We start from the raw sequence: 21,988 nt of genomic DNA, 5'->3' as shown, positions 1-21,988 counted from the left end.
TTTTCAAACCCATCAGGTACAGGGAGGCTGGACCGCGCTCATGCGCCTGTGGCAATGCCATACCCTTTGTCACCTTTGACTGTACATTGCCAAAGGACCTTCCAAGATGGTCTCCATATTTGTCAGTAGTTAGTTATCCAACATGGCTGCCGGAAGACCCATGATTATCAAATGGGAGTCTCCCGCTAGGCATGCAAATACTCCCTCTACACATACCGCGCAGCAGGCTCCTCACGCTGCTTTGCATTTTAACTGCTTTAGGCAACGGACGCTTACCGCAAGCTCCACTCTACATGCCAACCCCTGAAAGGAGAAAGAGAACAGTTAATACAATTGGCACAAGGCATCCCAGTCCAGCAGAACCGGGGAACCTCTTACCTGATTTCAGCATTCCGGAGCCTCCAGCGATGTGTAATTCCCTCATCTCGGCAGCGCTGCAGCATTCGCATGGCCGAAAGCCAGAAACAACATACCTGAGTGCTGCTCTTCTGCATCTACATGGTCAGAAGCTAAATTGGAGAACTACTTACCTTATTCCAGCATTCCGGAGCCTTCAGTTTCAGGTGCTAATCTCTGCTCAGCCACTTTACAGCACCTGCAAGGGAGTGAGGGACAGAGTCAACACTGACACATCCAAAGGGACACTTAACAGTAGCAAGAGAGACTTGACACAGCAGTAAAAGGACAAGACTAGCACAGAAAATAGTGAAACAGACAAGTCAAATGTTAGGCAACATTGTATGCAGTATCCTGTGGGAGATTACACTAACCTTGTCCTCCTGGCAATAGGTAACACAACCTTTGGTATAAGTCTGTACTACACAGGTTCGTAGTGTGGCTGAGCAGCCAGACTTATCTCAATAGGGGTCAATGTGAGCAGTGGGGTTATTACACAGAGATTCAGCGACAAGTATTCAGATAAACACTTGCACTCAGGTTTTCTTGATTAAACAATTATTAATTTATTTAACGGTCAGTTGAATAAGCCTTCCTCAGAAGGGAGCATTATATATGTAACACAAAAATACACTTCAAAATACACACTTGCAGTTTCTTTAAATCAGTAAATACCCATTTGGGATGGCACACAGATTCTTCCTACACCCTGAGGTGACTTAAATAGCTAGGACACTGTGGACATTAATATATCACTGGTACATTTAGAGTAGTACTGAAGTTACGGTCAAAAGGAGAAGTTGACGGAATAAAAGAATGGTTAACAAATATTCTTAAGTAGGTAAGCACTTTTTGAACCCTCCAATGCAAAGTAAATTAACCCTTTCCTGGGGGAAAGGCAAAGCACAAAGTCAGAGGTATGAAAGGTCTTCCAGAGAGCCTGGACAGCCAATGTTAGTTGAGCAAAATGTCTAGGTGAACTGAAGCAATCCTTGCAGGTAGGTAAAAAGTCTTGCACAATGTTTTAGAAGTTCTGTATACAAATTAAATCTCTGTAGGGCCACAATCTTAGAGGCTTGTGAAGGGCAAAGCTGCAAGCAACTCTGCAACAGCAACCAAGGCAGGTCTCAACTGAGAACTAGCAAGGCTACATGACAAGAGGTAAATCCTCTTAGTTTTACGGTACCTTTGGTTAGAAGAAATTGGTACCAGCTGGCTTCTGTTCCTGTGTAGGTCTGCAGATTGTGTTGTTCCTGGGCCTCAGTCATGGGGACAAGAGGGAGGATGTCTGGGGACTCCTGCACTACGAATTGAATGCCAGCTGCAGCAATGGACAAACTTCAGATCAGCAGCAATTCACGGTTTCAGCTTCTCGCGACCCTCGCAAATAACACCACTGCACTTCTCGGATACCACTATGGACTTTCCTCGCATCTGGGGTCCAGCACTCTGTTGAGGTGGCTCAGGCTTGGACAGCGCTGCTTCCTGGGAGTCCAGAGGATCTTCCTGGAGCTCGGGTCCGACTTAAAGACACTCACTCGATTCTGGTGTTCCTCTATCTGGCAATCGGTTCCTGCAGCAGTAGTGGAAGAACAGCCAGCACAGACAGGATTTCCAGATGAGCTTGTCTTGGGGTCGATTTGCCCCACCAACCCAAGGGGAGAAGTCATCCTTTGCAGGTAGTCGAGGCGAATTCTGAGCTTCAGCAGCAGGGCTTCACCGGGCAAACCAACGGTCCAGGAGCTGCAGCAGGCATCTCTTCCAAGTTCTTCTTTAGATTCCTTTGTCCAGTGGTTGAATCTGCGTTCCAAGCAAAAAGCCTCACCTTTTATGCAGGTTTCTGTAACGCTCACCTGATTCCCGTAGAGGCGCCGGTCTTGACTGGGCGTATACCGTATCTTCAAAGGTGATGTGTAACACACGGCTGGCTCTTTGGGCTGGACCTCTGTGCACTGTATGTCTGACTCGAAGGGTAAGATGTCTTAGGTAAGTGAACGCTGTGCTCTCCATCTGCCCGGGGCAGGGTGCTGTAACCAGTTTCTTCACTGGATAAGGGGAGCAGGCCTCTTGACTTCAGAGGACTGCTGTCCGTCGTTTACTGCACGAACGGTAAGTTTCGAGTAATTCTAATGTCTTTAAAGTCTTTAGTAATGATGTCTCTTGTTTTGCAGGGTTCCGGCGATGGCGGATGACGGGCTGAAGTGAGTTGAAGATGGAGCCCGTGTGATGAATAGAAGCGCCTGGAAGCACGTAAGTAAGCGCTTGTTACCTGCTTCACAATGCGCTCTAACTGTCTTTTTATTTTGCAGGTACAAGTTTGGAGCGGCTGCAGGGTGCCGGAATACCCACTGGGTTAGATGTGGAAAGGAGTAATGGCACGTGAGTATTAAAGTTCCCCAATGTCTTTAAACGCACCTTGTTTTGTCTTTCAGATGCGGGATGCAGCGCCGAAGGCCTCCGGAGCGTGCGAAGAGTTGGTAAGCTTTTGTCTTTCAGATGCCGGAATGCAGTGTGAAGACCTCCGGATCGCACGAAGAGTAGGTAAGCCTTTGTCTTTCAGATGCCGGAATGCAGCGCGAGGCGTTGGTGACAGCCGATCGACCAGGTAAGTGAAGAGCTGTCACTGAAGACCGTAATGCTAACCTGTTCTTTCTTGTCTTTATAGGTGTTGCTGAAGACTGGATTCAGGATGGTAAGCCTTTTTCCTTAGGCCCAGGATCAGATGCAGAAGACACGATGAGCGTTCTGCTGCAGAGGATGCAGAATAACGCAAAGCAAGATTCATCCATCGGGTGTGGTTTAAATATCCTCCTGTAGTGCTTAGGTGTCTCCTTCCACAGCCACGCCTAGGTAAGAAAAGAGTTCCTGCTTTCCAGAAGAGTTCCAGTGTTCTGAATCTAGGGAGTGGCTCCTGCCCCACCCAACAGGAAAAGTAGTTCCAAACAGAAGAGGATCAGAGGCTCAACTGGCAGGCAAGTAAGCAGCATGGTCTGCTGCAGGTAAGTCCACCCAAGCATTATGAGCCCGGCGCTTCCAGCGCTGGGACTGGGCATATTTATGAGCCTGGTGCCACTGGCGCCAGGACTGGGTCCAAAAGGTCCCAATTGGGACTGGTTGGCACTCGGAACCTGGGTTATGGATCTGCTTCCAAGGGAGTTGGGAAAACCCTGACCTTTTGGAAGCAGAGATCATGACAGTACCCCCCTCAAGGCCCCTCCCAAACCGGGCTTCTCCGGGGGTTTTGGCTTGTCAGGAAATGTTCGGGGAAATCTTTTGATTAGGCGAGGAGCGTGGACATATTCAGCAGGTTCCCAGGATCTCTCTTGGGGGCCGTAGCCTTTCCAGTCAATTAGGTAAAATAGTTTAGATTTGGAGATCTTGGAGTCCAGAATGCTTTTGACTTCAAACTCGAGTTCTCCATCAACTAGGATAGGTTTTGGAGATTTAGTTAGTCGGGTTTGAGGTTGCACGGGTTTTAATAGGGAGACGTGGAAGACCGGATGTATCTTCATGTGCGGGGGCAAGTCCAACTTGACCGCTACTGGGTTTACTATGGTAGTGATGGAATAGGGACCAAGGTATCTTGGGTTGAATGTGCGTGGCCCTTTTAGAGGTAGATATTTGGTGGATAACCAGACTTGATCCCCTACTTGATATTGAGGGGCTTCCTTCCGATGTTGATCTGCTCCTTTCTTGTATTGTTCTTTAGCCCTTTGAAGGTGAGAAACAGCTTCCTTAAAGGCTTGGGTGATTGTAGAATGCAGGTAGTCTACTGCTGGTGTTTCAAGATCTTGGAGGGGATCCAACTCCGAGGTTCGAGGGTGACTGCCGTACAAAAGAAAAAACGGGGTTTTCCCAGTTCCCGAATGGACAGAGTTATTGTAGGCATATTCGGCTATCCAAAGGATGTCTTTCCAAGTTTTTCAGTTTGTTGCAGCATGCAGCGTAAATACTGCTCCAGAGTTTGATTGGTCCTCTCAGTTTGTCCGTCGGTCTGAGGGTGGTGACTGGTCGATAGTCTCACATCAATTTGAGCCGACCGACAGCAACTTCGCCAAAAATGAGAAATAAATTGACTACCTCGATCCGAAATTAGAACCGAAGGAAAACCGTGCAGTCAGACGATGTTTTCGAGAAATTCTCGGGCCAGAGTTGCTGCTGTTGGCAAGCCTTTGAGCGGAATGAAATGCGCCATCTTGGAGAATAAGTCCACGATTACTAGAATCGTATTGTATCCGGAGCATGGAGGTAGATCGGTGATGAAGTCCATAGAAAGCGTATGCCAAGGGCGAGGTGGGATGTCAATAGGGCGTAAGAGGCCTGCTGGTCTTTCCTTTTGACTCTTGTTTTGGGCGCATACTCCACAGGACATTATAAAGTCTCTGATATCTTTTTTCCAAGACGGCCACCAGAAGTAGCGCTTGATTTTTTCTGAGGTCTTGGCTATACCGGGATGACCTTCCATTAAAGAGTCGTGATAACAAGAGATTACTTTTTTCTGTAAATCTGTGCTGGGTAGGTATAATCGTTCTTGGAAATACAATAAGTTGTCCTTTACTGCAAAGTCCTTTCCCTGCAGATGCCAATTCTGTATGTCTGCTGGAGTTACAAGTTGCCTGGCTTTATCCTTAACTTCCTCTATGGATTCTGTGGCGATTACACCCAGAATTCTTTGTTCGGGAATGATTGGTACAGGTTTAGGGTTGATCAAGTGTTCTTCCACTCCCATCCGAGAAAGGGCATCAGCTTTACCGTTCTTTGTACCAGGTCGATAGGTAATTATGAAGTCAAACTCGGCAAAGAATAATGCCCAACGGAGTTGTCTAGAGGATTGGGGTTTTGCGGTTTTCAAATATTGCAGTTTTTGGTGATCCGTAATCACAGTAACGGTGTGTCGGGCCCCCAGCAGATAATGCCGCCAAGCCTTAAAGGCAGACTTGATAGCCAGAAGTTCCTTGTCAGTAATCGTGTAATTGATTTCAGGAGGCGAGAATTTGCGGGACCAAAATGCCACGGGATGCAACTGATTGGTTACCTGGTCCTTTTGTGATAGAACTGCCCCCATGGCAAGGCTTGAAGCATCAGTTTCCACGATGTAGGGGAGTTCGGAGCGAGGGTGTTTTAAGATTGGTGCAGAGATAAATTTAGTCTTCAAATCCTGGAAAGCTTGTTCCGCCTCGGTAGACCATTCAAAACGTTTGTTTTTCTTTAACAAGGCAGTGATGGGCTGGACTATTCGAGAGAATTCGGGGATAAACCTGCGGTAAAAGTTAGCGAAGCCTAACATGCTTTGCACACCTTTTACGGAGGATGGTGATGGCCATTTGAGAACTGCATCGACCTTCTTTGAATCCATACGCACTCCACCAGGTGATAATATGAATCCCAAGAATTCAACTTCAGTCACGTTGAAAACACATTTTTCCAACTTAGCGAAAAGTTTGTGTTGACGCAATCTTTCGAGGACCATTTTCACGTGTTTCCGATGTTCAGATTCCGATGAAGAATAAACGAGGATGTCGTCAATGTAAACAACAACACACACATCTATTAGCTCTCTGAGGACATCGTTCATAAAATATTGAAAGGCGGCCGGGGCATTGCAAAGTCCGAAGGGCATGACCTGATATTCAAATAGCCCATACTTGGTGCGGAAGGCCGTCTTCCATTCATCGCCCTCTTTTACTCGTACCAAGTGGTAAGCTCCTCTAAGATCCAGCTTTGTATATATGCATGCTTTTCTGACTTGATCCAGGAGTTCAGGGATCAAAGGTAACGGATATCTATTCTTAACGGTGATCTGGTTCAGGGAGCGATAATCTATACAAGTTCTAAGGTCTCCTTCCTTTTTTGGAACGAAGAACAAAGCTGAAGAAGCAGGGGACTTGGAAGGACGAATAAACCCATTTGCCAGGTATTGATCCAGGTATTGTCGAAGGTGAAGGTTCTCAGGCTCGGTGAGGGCATAAATTCTACTACAAGGAGGAGTAGATCCAGGTATCAGGTCTATCTGGCAGTCATAAGACCTATGAGGAGGTAGGGAGTTAGCCTGATCCTTCCGGAAAACATCTTGGTATTCTAGGTATTCGGGAGGTAACTGGGGAGTCTCTGAAGAAATTGCTGCCAGTGCAACACCAGATGGAGGGTGACAAGTAGAGACACATTCTGGAAACTGGACCGTTCTTGCTCGCCAATCGATCAGAGGATTGTGTTTCTCTAACCAAGGTATTCCTAGAATAATCTGAAACTGAGGGGCCTTGATCACATCGAACACGATCTTCTCATGGTGTCCATCTTGACTTACTAGCGTTACCTCTTGAGTGGTATGCGTTACTGGCCCGGAGGCTGTCTCCGTACCATCCACCGTAGTAATGACGTCCTTTACAGCCTTGGGACAAAGAGTTAGATTCATCCTCAAAACCATTTCATGATCCACATAATTGCCGATGGCACCGCTGTCGACGTAAGCTTCAATTGCATGTAATCGATCCGGATTATCAGGGCTAATGAGGACCATAGGTATCACGAAATGCGAGGTCACGGGACTGGTTTTCACGCTCGGCAAGAGGACCTCTATTCTTGTCGGGCGAGGTTGTTTCCCTGCTCAGGGTTTGTAACTTTGGTAACTGCAGCTCCTACTGCCTTCTTGGCAGGTTTCACCGGACAGTCTCAAGAAAGTGCCCTGAGTTTCCGCAATAGAGGCATAATTGCAACTGTTTTCTCCTTTCCCGCTCCTTTTGTGTTAGAGGACCTTTCAGACCCCCTATTTGCATGGGTTCCCCGGAGTCTACTCCTTTGGAAGGAGTTGGCGGTTTGGAAAATACTTGAGCATCAAACTTGGAACGATCGGCCTTCCTGTTCTGCAGTCTGTGATCTATTTGAACGACTAAGTCTATATAGTCCGAACAATCTTGTGGGGGATTCACTACTTGGGCTAACACATCTTTGAGCTCTCCACGTAGACCTCTATAAAACAGCGTAATCCTTTTGTCCTCAGGCCATTGAGTTTCCACTATCAGTCTGTTGAAAGACGCAATATAAGCCAAAAGGTCTTGATTACCTTGTCGCAACGAAAGAAGCTCATTGTCCAAGGCCTGCCCCTGTGAATGTCTTGCGAACAGTTTTTCCATACTGAGCTGAAAAGCTTGAAAATCATGGAGGACCGGATCATCTTGATTTACTAGAGGGATCGACCAGTCTGCCGCATTGCCACTAAGGTACGAAAGCACGAAAGCTACTTTAGCTTGATCAGTTGGAAAGGCTGCTGGCCGGCATAAGAAATGCAACCGCCACTGATTGATAAATACTGCAAACCTCTTTGGGTCACCAGAAAATCGTTCGGGCGGAGCCAGAGGTACATTCCCAGGTAGGTTGATCTGCACTGGATTCATAGAGGATGTAGAAGGAAGATTTCCCCCAGATGCGGGTAACGGGGTCTGTCCGGCTTGTGACTGTAACAATTGTCTAGCGAGATCATCTGTTCGCTCCTTGGAAATAATCAGTTCCCTTCTTAGAGCGTTCGTTTCCTGGCGGGCTGCATGCACTTCTGCCCTTAGTTCCCCAAGTAACTGGGCTAGCTGGTCGGTATCCGAGGTTTCCATAGCGCCTGGACGGGAGTTTTGTGGTAGGCTTTGCGTTCTGTAACGCTCACCTGATTCCCATAGAGGCGCCGGTCTTGACTGGGCGTATACCGTATCTTCAAAGGTGATGTGTAACACACGGCTGGCTCTTTGGGCTGGACCTCTGTGCACTGTATGTCTGACTCGAAGGGTAAGATGTCTTAGGTAAGTGAACGCTGTGCTCTCCATCTGCCTCGGGGCAGGGTGCTGTAACCAGTTTCTTCACTGGATAAGGAGAGCAGGCCTCTTGACTTCAGAGGACTGCTGTCCGTCGTTTACTGCACGAACGGTAAGTTTCGAGTAATTCTAATGTCTTTAAAGTCTTTAGTAATGATGTCTCTTGTTTTGCAGGGTTCCGGCGATGGCGGATGACGAGCTGAAGTGAGTTGAAGATGGAGCCCGTGTGATGAATAGAAGCGCCTGGAAGCACGTAAGTAAGCGCTTGTTGCCTGCTTCACGATGCGCTCTAACTGTCTTTTTATTTTGCAGGTACAAGTTTGGAGCGGCTGCAGGGTGCCGGAATACCCACTGGGTTAGATGTGGAAAGGAGTAATGGCACATGAGTATTAAAGTTCCCCAATGTCTTTAAACGCACCTTGTTTTGTCTTTCAGATGCGGGATGCAGCGCCGAAGGCCTCCGGAGCGTGCGAAGAGTTGGTAAGCTTTTGTCTTTCAGATGCCGGAATGCAGTGTGAAGACCTCCGGATCGCACGAAGAGTAGGTAAGCCTTTGTCTTTCAGATGCCGGAATGCAGCGCGAGGCGTTGGTGACAGCCGATGGACCAGGTAAGTGAAGAGCTGTCACTGAAGACCGTAATGCTAACCTGTTCTTTCTTGTCTTTATAGGTGTTGCTGAAGACTGGATTCAGGATGGTAAGCCTTTTTCCTTAGGCCCAGGATCAGATGCAGAAGACACGATGAGCGTTCTGCTGCAGAGGATGCAGAATAACGCAAAGCAAGATTCATCCATCGGGTGTGGTTTAAATAGCCTCCTGTAGTGCTTAGGTGTCTCCTTCCACAGCCACGCCTAGGTAAGAAAAGAGTTCCTGCTTTCCAGAAGAGTTCCAGTGTTCTGAATCTAGGGAGTGGCTCCTGCCCCACCCAACAGGAAAAGTAGTTCCAAACAGAAGAGGATCAGAGGCTCAACTGGCAGGCAAGTAAGCAGCATGGTCTGCTGCAGGTAAGTCCACCCAAGCATTATGAGCCCGGCGCTTCCAGCGCTGGGACTGGGCATATTTATGAGCCTGGTGCCACTGGCGCCAGGACTGGGTCCAAAAGGTCCCAATTGGGACTGGTTGGCACTCGGAACCTGGGTTATGGATCTGCTTCCAAGGGAGTTGGGAAAACCCTGACCTTTTGGAAGCAGAGATCATGACAGTTTCTCCCATTCATTCTCAGCCTAGCTGTAAATCACACAGCAGTGTGGCTGTCCTCCAAGGACAGCCAGCTGGTCAATCACCTTTGGGTGCACTCCTGTAACCAAGGGGATCAAGCACAGGGAGTTTCGGGCACCTCCCTCACTTCCTGCCCCTGCCAGACAGGCTGGAGCTAGAGGCGGGCTTCACCAGTGAATCCCGCCAAAGACAAAACGAACAAAGGGACCAAATCTGGTTTGGCGTGCAGAGTACATCTCAACAAGGACCTTTCCGATAAGAAATGGTGAAAAAAGAAGACCAGGGCCATTTTGACAAAATTGGCACCCATGGGCGCATTACTGCAGCTGCAATTGCAGCCCACAGTAGAAACACACAATGGTAGTAAAAAGTAAACCACTGCCCCCAGACAGTAATTGTAGAAAGGGTAACATAAAAATGTTACATAAGAAACTAGACAAAGGGGATACTAAGTAACCCCTTCAGCACCCTATTGTAAGATAGTGTGTGCTGGGTCTAGAAAGTCCCAAAATGTAAGTAAAGTCAATTTCACTTCATTGCTCTTGGAAACAGTAGTTTCACCAAGAGAAGGTATTTAAACATTTGGGAAATCTAAGAGACTTCCCTGTGCCACTGCACTGAAGGTGTTGTGTGTCACTATGTAAAGATGATGCCTATGGAGTTTGTCATAATTCAAAGCCAAAAGAAGCAGAGTCCAAATCACAGAAAAAATACATGAGAGTGGGAAAAAGGTCTCACTCTCTCCAGGTTAGAAATGAAAAGTCCTGGGGGGCATGGTCGAACGCCAAAGAAGTTGACCGCATCGCTCCGTCCTACGCACAATAATAAAGAGCATTCATTCTTTTTTCAGCTGCTTCTTCCACTTACCTTTGTTCAGCTGGGAGACATGAAGCAAGTGGGCAAGCTGCCATGCATACTCTGATGCCGTTCAGCCCTTGTTATCAACTGGAACCGGGCTCCAACGCTCTTTCACTGTCAGCTGCTGCCTCGGGCATCAGCCCTCCGTGAGGAAACATCCAGCGTCACACCCACTGTGACGTGCCGGCTGCGGCCTGGTCGGCCCCTCCTCCTCAACATTGCCGCCACTGGTTCCTGCCTCCAACTTCACAAGATACTTCAAAGAAAAGCATTCCTCATAACGGAACGCTCTTTTATTTAATTTCAGCTTGGGAAGCTTTTTAAGGTATGGGCAGCATTTACTATAAACGCCCTCTCGGGGCCATTTCTTTTTGCAACATCTGAACAAGAAAATAATATTCCTCGTAGAGTTACCCCTCAATACAACATATATTCATAATATTATTCCTGCTAATCCACCTGTCTCTCTACAGTTTATTCAGGATTTTGTTTTAACACGTGGTTGCCAGTACCTATGTATCTGTACACAAGTCATTGGACATATAGTAACATTCCTATATGTATTTTTTACACAAGCTGGTAGCTGTTTGGTGACATTGCCCAACGCTTTCAGCCATCACATTTTCTTCTGCTATCTTCTGGCCTCTACAGTAAATATTTGACTACCTTGTGGCCGCTTCTGAATATACAAGAACTATTTGCTCTGCCTTTACTGAATACAACTGGACTATTTTTGTGCTCCATACTGATGTCAATGTAAACTCATGCAAACTCTCATCTAATTATCATAGTGTGGACCCTAGGTGCTTTACCACTAAGACGTCACTGGTGGTACTTCATAACTCACTTCCTTAGTTTACTCCTTATAATCCTCTGGTGTTTTCATGTTCCCTCCTTTATTAGGAGAAACACAGTTTGCATAATATGGAGATAAAAATTGTAAACTATAGGAAATAATGTTACATGGTCCTGTCATTGAGAGTTATTTTTAAACTGAATACATTATTCCAGGCCTTACGGAAGACTAATCCTTACTTTTATTGAAAGTGGCAGCACATTATTGCTGAACACTGCCTTTTGCGTCTGTTTATAAATGCCCTTCTTTGCTCTCAAACTTCTATAAATGTATACAAGTATCTTTACATTGAGTATATTTCTACCTATCTCAGTTACCAACATGGCCACCAATAAAAGCTCTCAAAAAAGTGTGCCTACTACAAAAGAATCCAATATAGCATCTACTAACCTCAAGAGACCTAAAAGTGACTCACCAGCCCCGCTAACCATCTCAGATCCAGCTATTGAAGCCATACTATCAGAAATCAGATCACTTAAACCCTTTATTGAGACCACAAATCTAAAATTACAACAATTAGATGACAGAAGGAAGGGCTTCAAAAATAGAATGGACGAGGTGGAAAGAAGAGTTGGTCTTGTGGAAGATGTATCCCCCAGAGTGGCACAACTCAAAAGTCTATCAAAGATCTTCAGAAGCACAATGAAGATTTAGAAAATCGAAGTCAATGCAACAATCTCAGAATTTCAGGCCTGTCGGAAGGATCCGAAGGAATCAACACCATTGCTTTCCTGCAAAAATTCCTACCAGCTCTACTTCATCTACCTTTGGAAACAGTATTCAATATTCAACGAGCTCATAGAATTGGTCAATTATCTGTCTCTTCTTCTCCACATCCATCACCCCGAACACTGATTTTCTACCTTCTGGAATACTCCCAACTGCAGCTCATGTTATCCACTGCTAAGTAACGAATTTGGAATGGCAATTAGATATTTATCACACACGATGTGGCCAAGAGTACAGCCCAGCGTAGAAAAGCATCTCTGTCCTTTCGTCCAGCTTTGAAGCAGCTCAATATTCGATAAGGTTTATACCATCCAAGCTCCTTTAAAATCACACATGAAGGTCGTACCGTCATGTTCCATGATCCTGCTGACTTGAGAGCTTTTATACGCTCAATCGAATCCGAAGGCATGGACACATCCTCTCCAGCCAGTACCTCTACTTCTTTCATTACTTGACTATGCTATCCTCAGTCTTGCACTGTTTTACTCCATGTAATGCCCTGATTATCCTTTTATTATAACCTGGTGGACGGGTGTCCTAGTTTATTTATTTAATTTATTAATTTGCATTTATAGAGTGCACAACTGCCCTCAGGCATCGTGGCGCTGTACAAGAAGGCTTACTTGGTTACATAAATGCTTGGGAAAAGGATCACTACATGCATGTTACAATGATGCATGTAGTAGTGCGAATTGTTCAGTTGCATGGCACTTCCACAAATGTATAGTTAGCTTAACCTATCTTACAGTTAAGCATAAGCAAACACAACAGTTGGTTTAACCTGTATTACAGTTGAGCAGCAGCATACACGTGCAGTTGACAAATCCGGTGGTGAGGACATGTTGGCAAGCCCCAAGTTGCCGGGTGGCAGCAGTGTACCAATGCGAGGTCAGAGATGGGTGGCACCAATGTGTTGCCTATCCCTTACTTATAGGGTGGCAACAGCATGTAGTGCAGTGGACAGCTCAAGTGGGGGGGAGATGTTGCTCAGCCCCATATAGCAGGGTGGCCGCAGTGAACCACTACGGAGTAAGGAATGGGTGGTACCAACGTGTAGCTTATCCCTTTCTTATAGGGTGGCAGCAGCAAGTAGTGCAGTGGACAGGTCAAAAGGCAAGGACAAGTTGCACAGCCCCATGTATCAGGGCGGCAGCAGTGTTTCAATGGAGGTCAAAGATGGGTGGCACCAACGTGTTGCCCAGCCCTTTCTTATAAGGTGGCAGCAGCATGTAGTGCAGTGGACAGGTCAGGTGGCAAGGACAAGTTGCACAGCCCCAAGTTGCAGGGCTTCTTCCACTCTGAGTTGTTCTTTTTCCTTTTGATGACTTAGCAGGCGTCACCCTTTCCTGCATTCTTTTTCTTCTCTTTTTTTCCCCTGACCCAGCCTGATATATACATCAGTTTTTTAGTCTGATATCTAAATTATCTGTATATGATCAGACTCCCTACTCCCTTCCCAGATTCCCGATGTGTCTTCCTTGTGTGTCTCCCCCTGAATATATGTGATCTTAATTACATCTTTATGGCACTAAATCTCTGCATATACTATGGTATTTGGCTATACGTCTGTCATTATTCTAATGCTTACATTATTTTTAAAAGTGTTACATGGAACATCAAAGGCTGCAATAACCCCATCAAAAGATGCAAGATCATTTCTCACCTTAATAAATTTAACCCAGCTGTAGCCTGTATACAAGAGACACACTTATCTAACAAAGAAATATTGAAACTTAAATCCCTCTGGGTTAAGGAAATTGTCTCTAGTCCGCCAGTCGCTAAGAAAAATGGTGCTGCCATATTGATCAGTAAGAAGCTACCCTTCAAAATAAATTCTAGATCAGGGAGCGGATGTCAATGGGAGGTGGGTAGGGGGTAAGCTCTTGATTGAATCTACACACGTTTCCATTTTGAACATCTATGGTTACACTACACCTGATCCCAACTTTTGGGTCTCCATTAAACAAATCATACTTCAAAATAACTTCACTAACTTAATTATGTGTGGTGATTTCAATCAGGTCCTTGACCCTTTTCTGGACAGAAAATCCATTTGTGTGTTCAAAACTACCAAATCTTACAAGTCCTTTCTGGGATGCTTAGCTGAAACTGGCCTTATAGATACATGGAGACTATCCCACCCCACTCAACTTGACTATACTTTTCACTCACCCCTGCATAATACACTCTCACGTCTTGATTATATTTTCTCCACCAAAACCCTTACAGGATCCATTGTTTATTCAAAGATAGCCAATATCACTTGTGTATAGGCGCGTTACAAATGCCATATCGTATCATATCAATATCATTATATCGGATCATGCCCCTGTATGTGCCTCCTTTAGTCTTGCAGATGTGCACAAATCTTCTTGTCGCTGGAAATGTAATAACTTTCTATTACAAGATCCACAATTTATTCAATCTGTCAAATCATTTACTCAACAATTCTTTGTAGATAATGCAGACTTTGATACCTCAGTTGCGAACAATTGGGATGCATTCAAAGCTGTCCTTAGAGGACATATTATGGATTACTAAGGAACAAAAAGAACTTACGTAGGAAACATCTAGATGACCTTCATTCCCAGCTTACTTTAGCCGAGCAACATTATATTTATGATTCTAACCCAACTAATCTCCGTAAGGTCATGGAATTAATTATCCCTCTCCTCAGGGATACACGACAGGGCTGTCCCCTCTCACCAATTCTAAATATTCGCTCATTAGAACCACTACTAGAATTAATTTGATCCAACAAAAATATTTCTGGAATATCAGGAGGAGCATCACACATTAAAATCACAGTTTATGCCGATGGCATCCTTATCCTCATTAAAAATCCTAAACTACACCTCCCTAACATGCTTAATGTACTATTTCAATTCGGACAAGTATCTGGTTATAAATTAAACAAAGACAAATATGAAATGATGCCTCTAAACCCTTACTGTCTCAAACATGATATTGACCCCTTTGGTTTCAAATGTTGTAGTACCTCTATTAAGTATGTAGGTATACATTTTGCCCCCACAATACATGATACTATCAAACTTAATACTCATTATGTATCTCTCATGGTGGGGACGGCTCGACACAATAAAAATGATGCTTTCCACACTTGTTTTATATTATCTACAACTCCTTTCTGTCCCTATATCTCCTTCCTTCTTTAAATCTATCTGCTCTATCCTGCGTACCTTGCTTTGGGGTACAGGGAAAAGTAAAAGAATAGCCTTAGCAAAATTGAAAGCACTGCATGATATGGGTGGGGTTAAGTTTCCTGATTTTAAATTATATCATTCTGCTTTTCTTTTAAAACAATCTCGATATTGGTTTGCGTGCCCTGAAGTAACAGATACTCCCACATGGTGTACTTTAGAGAAACATCTGTTTCATCCCCTTCAAATTGCTGACCTTATCTATACATATGATCATTCCTCCCAGACTACCTCACCACATTAAAACCTCCATTTTGGCCCTTCAAGTTTACCTCTATCCACACATAAAAACCCCTAACAAATGTCTCTCCCCTCTAATATGGGCACAATAAGAATATTGTGATTAATAAAAGAACAGTAAATCGGAAATCTTGGTTGAAAAAAGGCATTAGATTTATACAACAAATCATAGACGGCCCTTCCATTCTTCCGTTTCAACATTTCAAAAATCGATTCTTCATTCCCAACACTGACTTCAACTTTTATAATAATCTTGTCACTCTTGTTTTGATGTACTTCATCATTTTTCTAATGATATTCTTACACCCGATGCTTTCAGATTAGTGCAACTAACCATGCACTCTGACATCAGGGCTTCCAGATTTCACAGCATGCTCACTTCATCCTTTAAGATATGCTCTGTGCGTACAAGATGGGAGAATGATTTGGGTCGCACTTTTGATGACAATACATGGCGACTCCTTTTCTCTAAAATCAAAAACATATCTGCATCTGCTAATATTACGCAACATTTCTTCTTCTTTATGCACGGAGCGTTTATTACCCCCGAAAAAGTAGCAAAATCCAAAATAAGCAACAATGACAAATGCCGGTCTTGTGGCTCTGCCCCAGCCTCATATGAACATATGTTTTTTAACTGCTCCTTTACTTTCAGGTTCTGGCAGGGTATATGGAAATACCTTAAACTTATTTTTTCGGTTGATGTTGCATTATCCTTCTTAAATATTTTCCTAGGAAGCCTCGCTATCACTACCAACCTGACTCTGCCAAACTCTATGATCTACTCATCTCCATGGCACTGAAAATTCTAACGGCTAATTGGAAAGACTTTCGCTTCCTATCTGTCAGAGGCTGCTGGAATAATATATGTCGCACACAAAGTCTGGAACTATGCATGGCTAACAATCTAAACTCTATCCCAAAATATAATGCGAAATGGTCTTTTTTTATTCGCTATTTGGATTGTTTTAACGTAACTACACATGGAATGTAAACCTCTACATGTATTCTAAATTATTCAGATGTTCTATGAATATTTTTACCTTTAAGACATGCCTGATACCATTTGTACTGCGTTCATGAACCTCTATGTGCCACATCACCCTCGTTTATCTCCTTGCACCTCCCTCCCCATCACTTTGTTTCTTGTCTGTACTGTATTGGTCCCCTAGTTTGTCTTCCACCTATTTACCTGCCAATACTGCAGTATCCTTTGTTGCACATTTTTCATGGTATTCATTTCCATATCTTCTATTCTCCATATTGTCTATCGGTCATGTTCTGCATATTTAGAATAGTTTTTTGGAGTGTCTCAACGCTCCCTCTTCTATGTATTTTGCTGTATGCTTAACGGATTACTGCACTGTTCTATCTGTCAGAGGCTGCTGGAATAATATATGTCGCACACAAAGTCTGGAACTATGCATGGCTAACAATCTAAACTCTATCCCAAAATATAATGCGAAATGGTCTTTTTTTATTCGCTATTTGGATTGTTTTAACGTAACTACACATGGAATGTAAACCTCTACATGTATTCTAAATTATTCAGATGTTCTATGAATATTTTTACCTTTAAGACATGCCTGATACCATTTGTACTGCGTTCATGAACCTCTATGTGCCACATCACCCTCGTTTATCTCCTTGCACCTCCCTCCCCATCACTTTGTTTCTTGTCTGTACTGTATTGGTCCCCTAGTTTGTCTTCCACCTATTTACCTGCCAATACTGCAGTATCCTTTGTTGCACATTTTTCATGGTATTCATTTCCATATCTTCTATTCTCCATATTGTCTATCGGTCATGTTCTGCATATTTAGAATAGTTTTTTGGAGTGTCTCAACGCTCCCTCTTCTATGTATTTTGCTGTATGCTTAACGGATTACTGCACTGTTCTATAAGATACACTATTGTTATATTATAAAATTCTAATAAAAAGTTACCAAAAAAAAAAAGATATTAAAAGTCCTAAAGTCCAGCAAAATAGCTGGGGGTCTCTGAGGTAGAAGGGAATTAGCACATTTCTGAGAATTATCCCTAACATCAAGAGACAAGAAAGAACATTTAGGAGGCAGAGGCTAACACAGCATCTGGCAAGTCACAGCCGGCATGTACAAGCATACGCCAGTGACGTAACTGGCCACAGATACTCCAGAGTTCTTCACATGCCCTCACCAGTGTACCCACAGGTACGTCCAGCATCCTGGGAATAGATGGCAATCGGGAGGGGGGCTCCTTCCATCTCCTATCCCCCCTACACTGGAACTCCTTACCTCTCTCACTTCGCTCTATTTCTACCTTTTCCTCATTCCGCACTTCCCTCAAATCTCTCCTTCTCCATTCCCTGGCATGAAACCCCTCCCCACTTTCTGCTCCCCTCCCACCTTGCCTTATCTCCTTGATCTTCTACCTCCCTCTCCCCCATTCTCACCCTTCACCCCCATCCATTTCCCTCCTCCTCCTCTTCCCCTCCTCTCCCTCTCAGTTCTACTGCACTACTCTCCTTCTCCCTCCAGTTAATTGCTCTACTTATTGTTTTGTTGGTCTGATTCTCAAATGTAAATTGCTTCTACTGTTACTGTTATAATGTTAATTGTCATATGTATCCTGTTGTTAAAATGTGCATCGATTTGGTGTGCAGTGCTATATAAACTAAATAAATACAAATACAAAATACAAACCTTAGTGAATAGGGGTTCCCAAACGCCAGTGCTGACACTTGCATCTCGATTATAGGCACAAACCTCCAGCAGATTTCCACTCAGTGCGCAGCCTCAGAGGGATCAGAACATCTGATCAATCATCATCTCCATCCCTTCCTCTTCAAGCCTGTGGGAGGGTCACAGCATGGCAGGCGTCCCGCCACTTACCTGCAGGTAAGCATTCCAGGTATCTGCATGTGTGCACATGTGAATGCCACTGTCCATGCGTGGTGGAGTGGTGCCTGCAAGGAGCTTGGACTCTTAGTACTTGTGTGGAAGCCATGAACGCAGCCATGTCAACACGGATTGGCTGCCAACCCACAGTATAACTCCTGCCTTAGTCTGGTACCATGACATCAGTGAGCGTACATAGCAACCATAGGCCTCCCTCGTCCCATAAATTGTGACCATGCCAGTACAGGTGGTCGACTGCCGACATGAAAGGGAGCAGGAAATGCTGTTGAGGCAGGGCTGACAAAGACCCAGAGTACGGATCCTCCGGTCTGTGCAGGAGGACCACGAGGAGCAGGGGGCAGGCACGTCAACACAGATGACACCAGCACCTCTACCACTCGTCACATAAATTGTAACCATTCCAGTACAGGTGGTGGACTGCCGACATAAAAGGGAGCAGGAAATGCTTTTGAGGCAGGGCTGACAAGACCCAGAGTAGGGATCCTCCGGTCTGTGCAGGAGGACCACGAGGAGCAGGGGCAGGCACGTCAATGCAGATGACACCAGCGCCTCTACCACCAGAGGCGTCCATGAGGAGAATACACTGCCAGGCCCATTTGCACCATTGCACCCTACTGAGCGCAACGTCCCCACCAACCCAGCCGACGTGGGTACTCATGCACACAACCTCCCCCGACTTCATTTGAGGAAGAGGGGGAAGGGGGATTTCCACCCACGTTGGCCATGTGGATCCCTCCAATGGGGAGGTTGCTCCTGCCTCACTCCGACCTTGACTGCTCCCACCATACAGTCTCCACCTACCACCTCCACCACCCAGGAGGACTTTCCACCTTCCGGGATGACTTCTATCCACCTCCTGGGATTGCAGAACCCCAACTTCATCCAACAGGAGGTGGATGTCCTAGGGGCAGTGGTGCTTGTGTAATATGAGCATTTCACCAGTTGCAGCTCTGTGACAGCACGGGCCAAGTCCTGGGCCAAGATCGCATGCCACATCAGTGTGCTTGGGGTGTTCAGTGCAATGCCACAAAGGTAAAGACGCAATGGGACAACCATAGGGGAGTCACTGGCATCAAGGCACAGAAGTTGCTGTAGGCAGGGACAAATGATCCATCCTAGATCATGCTGCATGCCCACATCGGGCCGCTGGAGCTTCAGGTCCTACGCTGTATTTGCCTGGAGGACTACCACATGGATGTGTACATCGACAGGCACCTGCATATTCCTGATAGGTGTTCTCCATCTTATCGGCCACTACGGCCTGTCGATGAATATAGTGAAATTAAGAAACGGGTTGGTTGCAAAGAGTACCTGGATTACGTTTCCTCCTAGTGGAAAAGAGCTGCGTATTTAAAGTTCTGTATTGGAATACTCCCTAAAGCTGCCCTCCAGCATCGATGGAACGATGCCGTTCCGGCATCATTCATTCTTTGCGACGAGGAGACTGTTCAACACTACCTATTGCTCTGCCTAGTGACTAAGCCCCTGAGGAAGCGTTTTTTTAAAACCTGTTTTTTTAAGTCACGACTGTAGGCCACTAAGCAGAGGTCGAAGTGGGCGGGAGCGGTGCTCCTATACTTTTTATTTTTCAGTTTCACTGTTCCTATACTTTTATTTTAAAAAGAAACCGCTCCGGAACAGCTTAGTTTTAAAATAAAAGTGTAGGAAGATGTTGAAGCTTGCACTTCAGTGCACTGCACTAAACACTCCCTTAAATAATAGGTGTGTGTGTTTGAGGGTTTGAACTGTGTGTGAGAGGGGGCACAGCGATGGGTTTGTGGAGAGTGGGGCAGACTGGCAGGGAACATAGCTCCACTACTTCTTTTCGCACACTTCGACCACTGCCACTAACAATGGCGAAGTGTTTGGATACTGCAGACGCACTGGCCGTCCTTGCTACTAGCAGCTACTTGGGCTGGGCAGGAAATATTCACATGAGAAAGGCTAGGGTATTAGCACAATGTCCTATCAAAGAGGAAACCACTTGTTTTTAAGCCGCTTTCTTTGGCAAAATGAGGAATTTGTATTTAACTGTAAGTTATTTATTAGCCAAGTTATTATGATGCTGTTGCATTTACTCTTTTATTGTGTAGTGCTTTTATGACTTTTCTGTCGTAATAAAGCTGTTGATTGATTGATTGATTGAAATGCCTATCATTCTCCGGGTGTGTGTGCGACATGGATGTTCTCGCAAAACCCAATGCAGGACAGTGTTTGCTTGGTGTCCGCATGTGCAAAAGTGTCTCATGGCCGTTGCCCATGTAGAGGTGATGTGTGCACCACACGTCTGTGCTGTACGTCTCTTGGTGTATGCATTGTCTCAGGTGTCCGTCTCCCCACTTGCAGCTTCTGTTGCTCCTTCAGGGGACCAGCCTGATGTTACCATGGCTCAGGTCCCCACACCTGGAGGTGGCAGTGTGAACTTCAACCAACGGTTGTTGGGGGTCCTGAGGAACATCAGGGTGTGCTTGCAGTAGGTGGCAAATGAGGTGAGGGAAGCAGGAGAGTGACAGTTGTTGGAACAGAGGGCCATGAGGGAGGAGGTTACACTGATGAGAGCAGACTTTCAGGCAGACTGAGGGGAATTAAGGGCAATTGAAAATGCTGCCTGTGTCATCTCTAAGGAACTCATGGTGGCAACAGTAAAGACAGACACAAGTGATCACAGTTCGAGGGTGTTTATTGAACAATAAATGCAGGGTGGAAAAAAACCTAAACTAAACCTAAATCTAAGATGGGAGCAAGCGTCGACCATCAAATTAAAATAATGTAGTCCTGGTGGCATTGTCAAAGCAAAAGGGCCAATGCTAAGAAAAACCTGTTGCCAATTTCTTAGAACTAATTATATAAAGAGTTTGGGTAGGGTTTCAATAAAGAAAAGAAGTTTTCCAAATAATAAGTCAGGATGTACTTGACTGGAGTCTCCCTTCCCCACATTTGCAGCACGGACAAGGTGGGACCTTGGAGCAGAGCATACACTCAAGCTTTCTCAGCACGGGCTGACAGTTCCGTTACAACTATCTGGTTCTTCAAGGGTAATGTCTATTTGCATTACAAAGTCTCTCGCCTTTGAGGCCTTATGTATCCAACAAACAAAAACAAAGTTCTTCTTCACGTATACTTCGGGTGTACGGCTTCACCCCTGGGTCCCTCTCTTCTCAGCACAAACCCCTCAGTACTTGTTTTCAACAAAGTTTCAAAACAGTTCCCTTCTCAGTGAACATTTGGGTAGTAGTTTTCCACCCCTGGCTTGGGTGCCAAATGACAAAGGGGGGCCCTTCCCTTCCCCTTGTCTTGCAATACTTATTGTTTCACAAATCTTTATGTCTTTTTAAATAATTCTTTCAGTCGACTTTTGGGAGGTGACTTTCCACCCCTGGATCTCCCTCCTTCAGGCTCAGACCCTTTCCAAATGTCAGCCTCCCTCTTCCGGGTTCACTATTGCTTTTCTCAATTTTTTTAACAATTCTTTCAGGCGACTTTTGTTTTGGGTGGTGGCTTTCCACCCCTGGATCTCCCTTCTTCGGGCTCGGACCCCTTCCAAATGTCAGCCTCCCTCTTTCGGTGTCACTAGGGCTTTTTTCAACTTTTCCAATATACAGTTTGTGTATTCACTTTTCACCACTTGGGATTCACTTCCCTCAGCAATCATCTGCTGGTCAAAGACTTTCGACAGTACAGAGGATTTTACAAGATCCCTGTATGACCTCTTTGACCTCTCTTCGCCTCTTCCCAAAGGCTTCTGGTTACGGTAGTCTTTCTACCATCAGGTAATC

Source organism: Ambystoma mexicanum, chromosome 10 (genome assembly GCF_040938575.1).
Source record: "Ambystoma mexicanum isolate Mex_15411 chromosome 10, UKY_AmexF1_1, whole genome shotgun sequence".
In the NCBI taxonomy this organism is placed as follows: Eukaryota; Metazoa; Chordata; class Amphibia; order Caudata; family Ambystomatidae; genus Ambystoma; species Ambystoma mexicanum.
The sequence above is the reverse complement of the archived record's forward strand: the minus strand, read 5'-3'. Positions refer to the sequence as shown.